This window comes from Arachis ipaensis, chromosome B9, assembly GCF_059453495.1.
Source record: "Arachis ipaensis isolate K30076 ecotype BB chromosome B9, ASM5945349v1, whole genome shotgun sequence".
Classification (NCBI taxonomy): domain Eukaryota; kingdom Viridiplantae; phylum Streptophyta; class Magnoliopsida; order Fabales; family Fabaceae; genus Arachis; species Arachis ipaensis.
In genome coordinates, this window is record NC_142444.1 from 12586572 (window position 1) to 12599414 (window position 12843).

The window sequence follows — 12843 nt, forward strand, 5'->3', positions numbered from 1 at the left end:
TCCAAGGTTGGTATATGAAATGGTAAGATACATTAAAGTAAAATAGTTCCAATATGTGGGTTAGTGCATACTTTATAAGAGGCCATGTCGTATTGAAGATTAAAATAAAAGAATTATATAAGCGGGTAGGTTATGCTTATGAATTATTTCACTGTAGTATAAGACGTATCAATTTTATATGTTGAGGTTATGCGCCTCTCAATTATCATTCAGTTAAAACTAAAATAGAATCCCTTTGTTTGGGGAGCATAATAATTAAAAAAAAATGAAAAAAGACTTGAATAAAATAGTATGGATTAAATATTGAGCAATCAAAGCGTGATTTGAAAAGCAAAATAATAATTATAACAATGACAATGTAAACAAGAATGAGAAAAACTTGTTGTAGGTTGGCTTAGATTCATATATGATTCAACTCTTGGTTATAAGAAAGGTTCAATCTTTAAACTCTAGAATCATATCTTTTTAGTTTCTTGTTAGTCAAGTAATCAACTTTAATTTTCAAAATCAAATCTTTTCAAATTTGATTTTCAAATCTTTTTCAAATTAAGTTTCAATCATATCTTTTTCAAAATTAATTTCAAAATCTTTTCTAACTTCTTTTCTAACTTCCTATCTTTTCAAAATTTAATCTTTCATATCTTTTTATTTCAATCATATCTTTTTCAAAACTGCCCAACTAACTCTCTACCTTTAATTTTCGAAAATTTCTTCCCTCTTTTTCAAAATTTCATTTTAATTAACTAATTGTTTTAATTTTAATTTTAATTTTAATTATTAATTTTTGAATTTTAAATTTAAATTTAAAATATTTTTATTTTATTTTATTTAATTTTCAAATTCCTTTCTTATCTCTCATCTCCTTCTATTTATTTATTCATCTACCAACACTTCTCCTCACCCAAAAATTCGAACCCCTTCTTCTCCTCTGAGTTCGAATTCTTCTCTTCTTCATTCTTTTTCTTCTTTTCTTCTACTCACACAAGGGAACCTCTATACTGTGGTAAAAAGGATCCCTATTATTATTTTCTGTTCCCTTCTTTTTCATATGAGCAGGAGCAAGGACAAGAACATTCTTGTTGAAGCTGATCCAGAACCTGAAAGGACTCTGAAGAGGAAACTAAGAGAAGCTAAAATACAACAATCCAGACAACCTTACAGAAATTTTCGAAAAGGAAGAGGAGATGGCAGCCGAAAATAATAATAATGCAAGGAAGATGCTTGGTGACTTTACTGCACCTAATTCCAATCTACATGGAAGAAGCATCTCAATCCCTGCCATTGGAGCAAACAATTTTGAGCTTAAACCTCAATTAGTTTCTCTGATGCAACAGAACTGCAAGTTTTATGGACTTTCATCCGAAGATCCTTTTCAGTTCTTAACTGAATTCTTGCAGATCTGTGATACTGTTAAGACCAATGGGGTTGGTCCCGAGGTCTACAGGCTTATGCTTTTCCCGTTTGTTGTAAGAGACAGAGCTAGAGTGTGGTTGGACTCTCAACCTAAAGATAGCCTGAACTCTTGGGATAAGCTGGTCACGGCTTTCTTAGCCAAGTTCTTTCCTCCTCAAAAGCTTAGCAAGCTTAGAGTGGATGTTCAAACCTTCAGACAGAAAGAAGGTGAATCCCTCTATGAAGCTTGGGAGAGATATAAGCAACTGACCAAAAAGTGTCCTTCTGACATGCTTTCAGAATGGACCATCCTGGATATATTCTATGATGATCTATCTGAATTAGCTAAGATGTCGTTGGATACTTCTGCAGGTGGATCTATTCACCTAAAGAAAACGCCTGCAGAAGCTCAAGAACTCATTGACGTGGTTGCTAATAACCAGTTCATGTACACTTCTAAGAGAAATCCTGTGAGTAATGGGACGCCTCAGAAGAAGGGAGTTCTTGAAATTGATACTCTGAATGCCATATTGGCTCAGAACAAAATATTGACTCAGCAAGTCAATATGATTTCTCAGAGTCTGAATGGATTGAAGGAATCATCCAACAGTACTAAAGAGGCATCTTCTGAAGAAGAAGCTTATGATCCTGAGAACCCTGCAATAGCAGAGGTGAATTACATGGGTGAACCCTATGGAAACACCTATAATCCCTCATGGAGAAATCATCCAAATTTCTCATGGAAGGATCAATAAAAGCCTCAACAAGGCTTTAACAATGGTGGAAGAAACAGGTTTAGCAATAGCAAGCCTTTTCCATCATCCACTCAGCAAAAGACAGAGAGTTCTGAGTAGACCCCATCTAGCTTGGCAAACATAGTCTCTGATCTATCTAAGGCCACTCTAAGTTTCATGAATGAAACAAGGTCCTCCATTAGAAATTTGGAAGCACAAGTGGGCCACCTGAGTAAAAGGATCACTGAAACCCCTCCTAGTACTCTCCCAAGCAATACAGAAGAAAATCCAAAAGGAGAGTGCAAGGCCATTGAATTGATCATCATGGCCGAACCTACAAGGGAGGGAGAGGACGAGAACCTCAGTGAGGAAGACCTCCTGGGACGTCCAGAGATCAATAAGGAGTTTCCGTCTGAGGAACCAAAGGACTCTGAGGCTCATCTGGAGACCATAGAGATTCCATTAAACCTCCTTATGCCATTCATGAGCTCTGATGAATATTCTTCTTCTGAAGAGAATGAGGATGTTACTGAAGAGCAAGTTGCCAAGTACCTTGGTGCAACCATGAAGCTAAATGCCAAATTATTTGGTAATGAGACTTGGGAAGATGAACCTCCCTTGCTCACCAATGAACTGAGTGATATGGATCAACTGAGATTGCCTCATAAAAAATAGGATCCTGGAAAGTTCTTAATACCTTGTACCATAGGCACCATGACCTTTGAGAAGGCTCTATGTGACCTTGGGTCAGGGATAAACCTCATGCCCCTCTCTGTAATGGAGAAACTGGGAATCTTTGAGGTGCAAGCTGCCAGAATCTCATTAGAGATGGCAGACAACTCAAGAAAACAGGCTTATGGACTAGTAGAAGACGTGTTAGTAAAGGTTGAAGGCCTTTACATCCCTGCTGATTTCATAATCCTAGACACTGGGAAGGATGAGGATGAATCCATCATCCTTGGAAGACCCTTCCTAGCCACAGCAAGAGCTGTGATTGATGTGGACAGATGAGAGTTGGTCCTTCAACTGAATGAGGACTACCTTGTGTTTAAAACTCAAGGATCTCCTTCTGTAACCATGGAGAGGAAGCATGAAAAGCTTCTCTCACTGCAGAGTCAACCAAAGCCCCCACAGTTAAACTCTAAGTTTGGTGTTGGGAGGTCCCAACCTTGCTCTGATTATCTGTGAGGCTCCATAAGAACTCACTGTCAAGCTATTGACATTAAAGAAGCGCTTGTTGGGAGGCAACCCAATGTTATTTAATCATTTTTATTTTATTTTCTCTTTGTTATTTCATGTTTTACTAGGTTGATGATCATGTGGAGTCACAAAAACTACTGAAAAATCGAAAACAGAATGAAAAACAGCGTTGAAAATAGAACACCCTGGAGGAAGGGCTTACTGGCGTTTAAACGCCAGTAAGAAGCATCTGGCTGGCGTTTAACGCCAGAACAGAGCATGAAACTGGCGTTAAACGCCAGAAATAAGCAGCAGTCTGGCGTTTAAACGCCACGATTGCACCCAGAGGAAAGCTGGCGTTAAACGCCAGAAACAAGCATCAGACTGGCATTTAACGCCAGAAACATGCACCATACTGGCGTTCAACGCCAGAAACATGCTATAGACTGGCGTTGAACGCCCAAAACAAGCAAGGAAGTGGCGTTTAACACCAGAAACATGCTGCAGTCTGGCGTTAAACACCAGGATTGCATATATACGGCGTTTTACACGTCTAAAAGGTGCAGGGATGAGAAATCCTCAAACACCTAAGGATCTGTGGACCCCATAGGATTCCCTCAGGATCTGTGGACTCCACAGGATCCCCACCTACTTCTTCTCTCCTCTTCACACCTTTTTATAATTCTCTTCCCCAAATACCCCTCAGCAATCAACTCAATCACTCTTCCCCATCACCTCTTCACCAATCACATCCATTCTCTCTTCCCCAAAAACCCCACCTACCTTTAAATTCAAAATAATTTCCATCCCAAACCCAACTCTAAATGGCCGAACCCTAAATCCCTCCCCACTCCTATATAAAACCCTCATTCCCTCTTCATTTTCACACAACAAAACCCTCTCTTCTTCTCCTTCGCCGAAACCATCTTTCTCTCCCTCTCCTCCATTTTTCTTCTTCTTCTACTTCTTTCTTTCTTCTTTTGCTCGGAGACGAGCAAACCTTTTAAGTTTGGTGTGGTAAAAGCATAGCTTTTGTTTTTCCATAACCACTCATAGCACCTAAGGCCAGAGAAACCTCTAGAAAGAGAAAAGGGAAGGCAATTGCTTCCATCTCTGAGTCATGGTAGATGGAGAGATTCATCTCTAAGGTCCATCAAGACCACTTCTATGAAGTTGTGGCCAAGAAGAAAGTGATCCATGAGGTTCCTTTCAAACTCAAAAAGAATGAGTATCCGGAGATCCGACTTGAGATTCAAAGAAGAGGTTGGGAAGTTCTCACCAACCCCATTCAACAAGTCGGGATCTTAATGGTTCAAGAGTTCTATGCAAATGCATGGATCACTAGGAACCATGATCAAAGTGTGAACCCGAATCCAAAGAATTGGCTCACCATGGTTCGGGGGAATTACTTAGATTTCAGTCCGAAAAATGTAAGGTTGGCGTTCAACTTGCCAATGATGGAAGAAAACGCACGCCCGTACACTAGAAGAGTCAACTTTGATCAAAGGTTGGACCAAGTCCTCATGGACATATGTGTGGAAGGAGCTCAATGGAAAATTGACTCAAAAGGCAAGCCGGTTCAACTAAGAAGGCTTGACCTCAAACCAGTGGCTAGGGGATGGCTAGAGTTCATTCAACGCTCAATCATTCCTACTAGCAACAGGTCTGAAGTTACTGTAGACCGGGCCATCATGATCCATAGTATCATAATTGTAGAAAAGGTGGAAGTTCATGAGATCATACCTCAAGAACTCTACAAGGTGGCTGACAAGTCCTCTAATTTGGCAAGGTTAGCCTTTCCTCACCTCATATGCCACCTCTGCAATTCAGCTGGAATTGACATAGAGGGAGATATCCTCATTGAAGAGGATAAGCCCATCACTAAGAAAAGGATGGAGCAAACAAGAGATCATGGACCTCAACATGAGCATGAGGAAACTCCTCACCATGAAATCCCTGAGATGCCTCAAGGGATGCACTTCCCTCCACAAAACTACTGGGAACAAATCAACACTTCGCTAGGTGAATTAAGTTCCAACATAGGACAACTAAGGATGGAGCACCAAGAGCATTCCATCATCCCCCATGAAATTAGAGAAGATCAAAGAGCTATGAGGGAGGAACAACAAAGACAAGGAAGAGACATAGAGGAGCTCAAGAGCACCATTGGTTCTTCAAGAAGAGGAAGACGCCACCCTCACTAAGGTGGACTCATTCCTTAATCTCCTTGTTTATTTATTTTCCTGTTTTTCGATTTTTGAGCTTTATGTTTATTTATATTTGTGTCTTATTACATGATCATTAGTGTCTAAGTGTCTATGCCTTAAAGTCATGAATATGAATCCACCACCTCTCTTAAATGAAAACTGTTTTAATTACAAAAGAACAAGAAGTACATGGTTTCGGATTCATCCTTGAAACTAGTTAATATTTTGATGTGGTGACAATACTTTTTGTTTTCTGAATGAATGCTTGAACAGTGCATATATCTTTTGAAATTGTTGTTTATGAATGTTAAATATGTTGATTCTTGAAAGAATAAGGAAAAAGGAGAAATGTTATTTGATAATCTGAAAAATCATAAAAATGATTCTTGAAGCAAGAAAAAGCAGTGAATACAAAAGCTTGCAGAATAAAAAAGAAAAAAAATGGCAAAAATAAAAGAAAAAGAAAAAAAGAAAAAGCAAGCAGAAAAAGCCAAAAGTTCTTAGAACCAAAAGGCAAGAGCAAAAAAGCCAGTAGCCCTTAAAACCAAAAGGAAATGGTAATAAAAAAGATCCAAGGCTTTGAGCATCAGTGGATAGGAGGGCCTAAAGGAATAAAATCCTGGCCTAAGTGGCTAAACCAAGCTGTCCCTAACCATGTGCTTGTGGCGTGAAGGTGTCAAGTGAAAACTTGAGACTGAGCGGTTAAAGTCAAGGTCCAAAGCAAAAAGAAGAGTGTGCTTAAGAACCATGGACACCTCTAATTGGGGACTTTAGCAAAGCTGAGTCACAATTTGAAAAGGTTCACCCAGTTATCTGTCTGTGGCATTTATGTATCCGGTGGTAATACTAGAAAACAAAGTGCTTAGGGCCACGGCCAAGACTCATAAAGTAGCTGTGTTCAAGAATCAACATACTGAACTACGAGAATCAATAACACTATCTGGATTCTGAGTTCCTATAGATGCCAATCATTCTGAACTTCAATGGATAAAGCGAGATGCCAAAACTATTCAAGAGGCAAAAAGCTACAAGTCCCGCTCATCTGATTGGAGCTAAGTTTCATTGATAGTTTGGAATTTATAGTATATTCTCTTCTTTTTATCCTATTTGATTTTCAGTTGCTTGGGGACAAGCAACAATTTAAGTTTGGTGTTGTGATGAGCGGATAATTTATACGCTTTTTGGCATTGTTTTTACATAGTTTTTAGTATGATTTAGTTAGTTTTTAGTATATTTTTATTAGTTTTTAAATAAAAATCACATTTCTAGACTTTACTACGAGTTTGTGTATTTTTCTATGATTTCAGGTATTTTCTGGCTGAAATTGAGGGACTTGAGCAAAAATCAGATTTAGAGGTTGAAGAAGGACTGCAGATGCTGTTGGATTCTGACCTCCCTGCACTCAAAGTAAATTTTCTGGAGCTACAGAACTCCAAATGGCACGCTCTCAATTTCGTTGGAAAGTAGACATCCAGAGCTTTCTAACAATATATAATAGTTCATACTTTGACCGAGTTTAGATGACGCAAATTGGCGTTCAACGCCAGTTCCATGCTGCATTCTGGAGTCAAACGCCAGAAACAGGTTGCAAAGTGAAGTTAAACGCCAAAAACAGGTTACAAACTGGCGTTCAACTCCAAGGAAGACCTCTACACGTGTAAAGCTCAATGCTCAGTCCAAGCACACACCAAGTGGGCCCCGGAAGTGGATTTCTGCATCATTTACTTATCTCTGTAAACCCTAGTAACTAGTTTAGCATAAATAGGACTTTTTACTATTATATTTACATCTTTGGATTATCTTTTGATCCTTTGATCACGTTTTGGGGGCTGGCCATTCGGCCATGCCTGGACCTTATCACTTATGTATTTTCAACAGTAGAGTTTTTACACTCCATAGATTAAGGTGTGGAGCTCTGCTGTTCCTCATGAATTAATACAAAGTACTACCGTTTTTCTATTCAATTCAAGCTTATTCCTTCTCTAAGATATCCATTCGCACCCAAGAACATGATGAATGTGATGATTATGTGACGCTCATCATCATTCTCACCTATGAACGCGTGCCTGACAAACACTTTCGTTCTACATGCAAACAAGGTAGAATGAGTATCTCTTAGATATCTAATATAGAGGACCAAGTCCGAGATATTAGAATCTTCGTGGTATAAGTTAGAACCCATGGACGGCCATTCTTGAGATTTGGAAAGTCTAAACCTTGTCTGTGGTATTCCGAGTAGGATCTGGGAAGGGATGGCTGTGACGAGCTTCAAACTCGCGAGTGCTGGGCGTAGTGACAGACGCAAAAGGATAGTAAATCCTATTCCAGTATGATCGAGAACCGACAGATGATTAGCCATGCAGTGACAGAGCATTGGACCATTTTCACAGAGAGGATGGGAAGTAGCCATTGACAACGGTGATGCCCAACATAAAGCTTGCCATGGAAAGGAGTAGGAAGGATTGGATGAAGACAGCAGGAAAACAGAGGTTCAGAGGGACGAAAGCATCTCTATACGCTTATCTGAAATTCTCACCAATGAATTAAATAAGTATCTCTATCCTATTTTAATTATCTTTTAGTATACTATAATCTCTTAATACATTTGAATCCGCCTGATTGAGATTTACAAGGTGACCATAGCTTGCTTCAAGCCGACAATCTCCGTGGGATCGACCCTTACTCACGTAAGGTTTATTACTTGGACGACCCAGTGCACTTGCTGGTTAGTTGTACGAAGTTGTGAAACAGAATTAAGAACATGAACGTGCGTATTGAGTTTTTAGCGCCGTTACCAAGGAAGGAACGATCACGATTTCGCACACCAAGTTTTTGGCGCCGTTGTCGGGGATTTTCGAGTTTGGACAACTGACGGTTCATCTTGTTGCTCAGATTAGGTAATTTTATTTTAATTTTAAGCTTTTTATTTCTAATTTTCGAAAAATAAAAAAAATTTATAAAATAAAATCAAAAATATTTTTTGTGTTTCTTGTTTGAGTCTAGAGTCAAGTTTTAAGTTTGGTATCAATTGCATCTTTTTAATTTTCTAAAAAAATTATTTTCGAAAATTTCATGCATTGCATTCTTCATGATCTTCAAGTTGTTCTAGGCTAGTCCTCTTGTTTGATCTTCATATTTTCTTGTTTTGTGTCTTTTCTTGTTTTTCATATGCATTCTTGAATTCTTAGTGTCTAAAAATTAAAAATCTTTAAGTTTGGTGTCTTGCATGTTTTCTTTTCTTGAAAATTTTTCAAAAATAAGTTCTTGGTGTTCATCTTGACATTCAAAGTATTCTTGGTGTTCATCTTAACATTCATAGTGTTCTTGCATGCATTAGTTGTTTTGATTCATAATTTTTATGTTTTGTGTCAATTTTATGTTTTTCTCTTTCTCATCATTAAAAATTCAAAAAAAAAATATCTTTCCCTTTTTCACTCATCAAATTCGAAAATTTGAGTTGACTTTTTCAAAATTTTTTAAAATTTAGTTGTTTTTATGAGTCAAATCAAATTTTCAATTTAAAAATTTTATCTTTTTCAAAATCAAATATTTTTCAATTTTCTTTTCATATTTTCGAATTCCTTTCTAAAATTTTTCAAAATCTTTTTCATTTTTTCAAAAATATTCAAATTAATTTTCAAAATCTTTTTCTTATTTTATTTCTTAATTTTCGAAAATTTTATTAGCATTTAATGTTTTGATTCAAAATTTTTCAAAGTTGTTACTTGGCTATTAAGAAATGTTCAATCTTTAAACTCTAGAATCATATCTTTTTAGTTTCTTGTTAGTCAAGTAATCAACTTTAATTTTCAAAATCAAATCTTTTCAAATTTGATTTTCAAATCTTTTTCTAATTAAGTTTTAATCATATCTTTTTCAAAATTAATTTCAAAATCTTTTCTAACTTCTTTTCCAACTTCCTATCTTTTCAAAATTTAATCTTTCATATCTTTTTGTTTCAATCATATCTTTTTCAAAACTGCCCAACTAACTCTCTACCTTTAATTTTCAAAAATTCCTTCCTTCTTTTTCAAAATTTTATTTTAATTAACTAATTGTTTTAATTTTAATTTAATTTTAATTATTAATTTTTGAATTTTAAATTTAAATTTAAAATATTTTTATTTTATTTTGTTTAATGGACAGAACGTAAAAGAAAAAAAAGAAAACACTAGTGAAAAACTAGGATATAGCAGCTTGTATTTACAATCGATCAATGAAAGAAAAAGTTTCTATCATTGGTGAGTCAATTTTGAAAGTTATTTAACCAAAAGATAAGAAATCGACAGTTATGAAAAATTATCCCCTAATTAGGAAGGAACCTTTCAAATTATTAAATTGTATTCAGGAAATACATATCGAGTTAAACAAATGGATACTAAAGAGAAGGTTAAATATATCAGTGAAAAAATATTTGAAACCGTATCGATGTTTTTAAAATAGGACGTAACTCAAAGGTAAGAGTTTAGAGTCAAAATTTAAACATTGCAAACTAAAATGAGCAAGAACAAATTAATCACAAAAGTACTTGACATCCCAAGCATTCAAATGTAGGACTCTAGTAATTCTTCCAACTCACATCGAAGACAAAGCTTTTTTTTTTCATCAAAAGAACTATAGGTGTTAATTTCTTCTTGCTGTTCAACTTGCAATTTGTCATATTTTCTCTTGATATCAGCCAGACTGTTTTCCATCTCACATAGATCTCGAAACAAATTCTTTTTCCTCTTTTCAGCTTTTAAGGGCCTTCCAACATAGCTTCTTCTTCTCGAATTTTGGCAAGTTCTCTTTCGAGTTCTTCCATACGTCAAGCTAGTTGTACTCGAGTACTGGCAGCATCAGCGACATTAAACTTCTGTTTTAGTTGTGAAAGTTCTATTTTGATTTCTGCCATATTCTTTGTGATATCACCAACCTTGTTATGAGAAATAAATAAATTATTGGCGACCTTCTCGAATTGTTTTACCACTTTAAAGAAGATGAGAGGAACTCGATATTCGAGAGAAGAACTTAGGATACCAGAAAAGTTGGAATTCAAATCATCTCGATTGACCCACTCATCAATTGTGTGCTTTAAAAGTTCATGATGAGATTTTAGCATTTCAATGTCCTGAGGAGTCAATTCTTTTTGAAGCCCATGACCTGGTGATCCTTCAATTGCTGAATTCGGGGATCGGATTTCTGTTTTGTAAGTGATACTGGACATGACAGAAATAAGCTCATCTAATTCAACTTCTGGTGGGCTACAAACAGGGGTGGATGGAATTTCGTGATCTTTTCGAATTGGACTTGAAGTAGGTTCAGCTTGATTGTCAAGATTGGGTGTGTCATCAAGTTTTGGAATGGTTTGAGGGATATTTTTATCCATATGATTGTCTTCCATAATGGGGCTGCTGCCTTTAGAAGGAGAAGAAATGCGTGGTCGTGGGTTCGTTCCCCACAGATGGCGCCAATGTTCGGTAGGTCGGTTACCGGACGGATCGGATTGGTATCCTAGTCAAAGATGAGATGGGGCTTGCCTGGTTCGCAGCTGCCGGGGAGGAGTGGACGATGTCCCGAGCACTTCATGTAAAAGGGGGGGGGGTAGGTCACCTGCAAAGACACTCCGACGCTCTAGTCAGAAATGTGAGCAGATGAAAAGGTATGAGTGGTATGTGACGTACCTTGGGGGAAGGGTAGGACTTTTCCCATATATACCGTGTCAGAGATGGGCCCTGCAAGGACAGGCCCACCTTCTTCGAGGCTCCCCCTGCACAGCTGTTGCAAGGCTGTCAGAGATGTGTGTCCGGGTCGGCGCTTGGACGCCTTGCACCTGACCGTTTGGGTCGGGTGGTTAGTGGGTTGGGTCGACCCGTGAATGGTTTGGGCCAGGCCGTAACAGTGCCCCCAACACGCCAGCAATGGTCGTGAGGGTTGTTGGTGGCGTGTTATCTCTTCCTTCGAGCGTGGTCGCCAGATCGGCCGTCCGTGGAGGGGACGTGCCTCCAGTGCGCATGTCTGTTCGTTGCTGAGGTGACCGTTCGTCGCCTCGTTCCTCGCGCCGGGCATTGAATGCTCATAATGGGTTGGAAAACCCTGTGCGCAAAGACCATTTTGCCCCCAATCTTTTCACACTTTGCGTAGCAGTTTTAAACAGTTAGTGCTTGCTCTCCTCTCCCATTTTCGTTTCTCCTAACTTCATCTTCTTCTCTCCCAAAGTGTCGTTTTTGCATCCTCGTGCATTTCTTTCCCTTTCACATCTTCGCAATTTTTCCAGATTAACGTTAATCCCTTTGAATCTCCGTGATCAATCCAGGTAAGAATTCTTCTTCGTTCCTTGCTTTGCGTTTATTCTGTTAACCTTCCACATGCATGCTTGTTTGCCTAGTTTTGTGTGATAGATGGTCTTTTAGTATCAAGTAGGTGTGTTAGGGGGGTTACCATTCCTGGGTAGGCTTTGTTTGGATTCTGCCTTTAGCCATGTTTGATTTTAGTTGCTGAATAGGATAAATGTAGTTCCTGGGCTTTTTCCGGGCTCCCGACCTCATAGACTAACGGAGTGGTACCCCCACTGTAGGTATGCCTCGTGTCGCTTCTCGGGCCTTTCCCTCCGTCGCAAACTACGATCCCTACGCCTGGGTGACTTCCGACGTGAAGGACTCACCGAATCAGATGGGCGAGGAGGAGCTGACGGAGTTCCGACAGGGGTTGTACCTGTGCGGGGGGACGGACGAGGAGGCCAACTATGACGTCTTCGTTCCTGCCCCCGACGAGCGACTATACGAGCTTAACTTCCGTTCCCCTCGGGTTCCCGACTGGATCTGGTTTTATAAATCCATGTTCAGCCAGGTGGGGGTTCGTATCCCGTTTTCTGCTTTTCAAATGGCGCTTCTTGGTCGGATCTCCGTGGCGCCGTCGCAATTGCATCCGAACAGCTAGGCTTCTATCCGATGTTTCGAGATGGTGTGTGAGTACTTGGAGTTGCCGGCTTCTGTTGACGTCTTCCTATTTTTCTTCAACCTTACGAATCCTTTGAAGGAGGGGAATGCGAGGAAAGGGTTCATGTCTTTTCGGTCTGCCCAAGGTCGGAGGATCTTCGGCTTGTTCGAGGACTCTTATCACGGGTTTAAAGACAAATATTTTAAGGTGCGTCCGGTTAAAGGACGTCACCCCTTTTGGTTGTCGCTAGAAGGGGAGCGCCTCATCCCAACATATTGGAGCTTTGGGGCAAGGTCTAATACTTTTATTAAAGTGTCCTATAAGGGGATGTCCGCCGTGGGCAAGAGGATCGCCGACGTGTTGTCGGCGGCTTTTGGGAAGAACCATGTGAATCCCCACCTTTTGATGGGTGA

The 12843-nt window shown here is 38.9% G+C and overlaps 1 non-coding gene across 1 annotated transcript; it reads right to left on the minus strand.

The window, feature by feature from the left end:
- Positions 1–1580: 1580 nt before the first annotated feature.
- On the minus strand, positions 1581–1688 carry LOC148543767 (small nucleolar RNA R71). Its single transcript, XR_015900959.1, has one exon. It is a non-coding gene; the product is annotated as a small nucleolar RNA R71 (small nucleolar RNA).
- Positions 1689–12843: the final 11155 nt, after the last annotated feature.